A 2,500-nucleotide genomic window follows, 5' to 3' on the forward strand; every position below is an offset into this window, starting at 1 on the left:
TCACACTCACACTTACACACACACACACACACACACACACACACACACACACACACACACACACACACACAGACAGAGAACATCATCATCAGTGGTCTTTGCTTCTACCAAATTAGAATACTTGGCCTTGCTAGCAGCCATGACAACCTGTCCTCATTGTTGTCCTCTATTGTGCCTCTGTTTCGTTCTCTCCATCGCAGGCCTCCAGCACCACAAGAAGGGGAAGGAGCTGTACTGGTTTTAATAATGACCAGCCCTTACCGGATCCAATTAACGCCCTGGACCTGTCCCATTGAAGCGCCTGCCTTGCCTCTTTATCCCCTCCAACCCTCCACTCCCCCTCCCCCTCCCCCGCCCACGATCCCCCCTCCCTTCCCCCCCGGACCCCAGTGCCAGTCGAGTTGCGTTCCAGGTCGGAGTGTGTGTGTGCACCATGGAGATAAAAGACTGGATCTGCACATGGTGAGCAGACAGAGAAGGAGGAGAGAGAGAGGATAGAGAGAGAGAGAGAAGGGAGAGAGAGAAGGGAGAGAGAGATAGAGGATAGCAAGAGAGAAGGAGGAGTGCGAGAGAGAGGATAGAAAGAGAGAGAGAGAGGATAGTGAGAGAGAGAGGGAGGATAGAGGATAGAGAGAGAGGGAGGATAGAGAGAGAGAGAGAGAGAGAGAGAGAGAGAGGGGGAGTATAGAGGATAGAAAAAGGAAAGAGAGGAGGAACAGATACAGCCTTGGAGACCCTAGTGTCCTCTCTGCTCTGTCCTGTTGGGTTGGTGACGGCCTTCTCCCCTGTCATCCCCTATCTATACACACCACTGCGCTGTGCTGAACTGAGCCATGCCGAGCCATGCCGAGCCGAGCTGAGCCGAGCTCTGTGGGGAGGGAGCACCACCGAGGCCCCTGGCACAACCTGGTCCACAGCAGCCTGCTTTTGCTCTGGTAGGACGGACAGTGTGTGTCTGTTGGCCCGGCGGTCAGCGGACACGTGACGTGCCTCTCAGCCAAGCACAGATAACGCTGAAACAGAGGCCGTTTGGACATGGGGAAAAGGGGGAAAGCTTCCAGCGTCAAGCTAATAGAACCAGAAAATTCACAGTTTCATCCATGTTCACCCCGGCTTCACAGTCTCTCTCTCTCTCTCTCTCTCTCTCTCTCTCTCTCTCTCTCTCTCTCTCTCTCTCTCTCTCTCTCTCTCTCTCTCTCTCTCTTATCTGTTGGGAATGCAGCCGCTCACTGGTCATTCACTCCACAAAGGGACATGCAGGGATCCTGGCTGTGGGGGATTCATAGGACTTGCTGTGGGGGATCCTAGAGGACTGCCTGTGGATGGATTGTGACTGGAATCGATATGCTGTTTTTCTTTGTTTCTTTCCAAAAATAAGTTTCTTATTTATTTGTGTTTTTTCAATGTGCATTTTTTGGGCCAGTGTCTCTGGAAATACTGTGGTTGTTTGAGGTGTGAGGGGCACGGAGATGACCAGTATTTGAACAGTTTTGTTGATTTATGAACACATCTTTTTCAGTTTGTGGAAAAACATATCAATGAACCTTTACATATGGTACGCAGATCAAGCTGATCAACCCCAAAACAATAACCTTTCTGTTCAGATATAGATTTAAATATTGATTCACATAAACTTTTATAATTCAAATGTGTTCCACTGATGTTTTAGTTTGTTGTTTGTTTATATGTTTGTGATTTTTAGACGTTTTGATTTTGGACCTTAGAATTGTTCTGGGATGTTCTTCAGGGTGTTCTTTGTTGAGAAAGAATACAATTGTCAATAAATATTTTTATGGTAAAATACATGTCACTTGTCACTGGAAAACTTAGCGGTAGACTTGACAGAAAAATATACTAGCGGAACATGTTTCCCACAGTAGCTCCAGATACTTAAATTCATATTGGAGTTGTTGACATGGAGGACGTTCTTCCGTGTGGTGTAGACTGAAACTGAATTCTAAAACGGAATTTAGAGTTTGGCATTCCGGTTCTGGTTCCACTGAAAGGCCTCCGAAAGGAATTCCACTCCTGTTTCACACTTTGTCACCTGTAAAGTGGGAAGGGGCGGTGAATGTCAGCTATGTGTCACAGGACACTCCAAACATCCCAGTTATGCACAAGTGTCGCTGCGTTATTGATCTGATAATCAAATGGTGTAACCGGGCGATGCCAGCATCTGTGGTCTGCGCTAAATTAGACTACCATTACGCTTGACCCAGTTGGGAGAGGCCAAGTCTCTGATTGCCTGTAAGCTTGGGAAACACATAGAGGGTAATCAAATTAGTCTTAGAGTTTCACCGGGACTTCGATGCACTCTGGACACAACTAACTTACATAGATAATTATACCACAGCCTGTAAACATGGGAATGTTTATGTTTCAAGTCTGTCTGAGAATACAGCTTATATATAGAGTATTAATAACTCAACATCTAGACTAGAGGTTGTCATCAACGTATAGGGTTGGTTGGTTTGGTATGGTTGGTTAGTTTGGTATATTT

At 46.6% G+C, this 2,500-nt stretch overlaps 1 pseudogene across 1 annotated transcript in view; it reads left to right on the plus strand.

The window, feature by feature from the left end:
* LOC308175958 (transcription cofactor vestigial-like protein 2) overlaps positions 1 to 244 on the plus strand; it is a 6,700-nt pseudogene extending 6,456 nt beyond the window's left edge. Inside the window, exon 4 of the transcript in view lies at positions 201 to 244. The product of the transcript in view is annotated as a transcription cofactor vestigial-like protein 2 (transcript). The remainder of the gene's footprint in view (positions 1 to 200) is intronic.
* Positions 245 to 2,500: the final 2,256 nt, after the last annotated feature.

Source organism: Nansenia antarctica (genome assembly GCF_963989245.1).
Source record: "Nansenia antarctica genome assembly, chromosome: 1".
NCBI classification, from domain to species: domain Eukaryota; kingdom Metazoa; phylum Chordata; class Actinopteri; order Argentiniformes; family Microstomatidae; genus Nansenia; species Nansenia antarctica.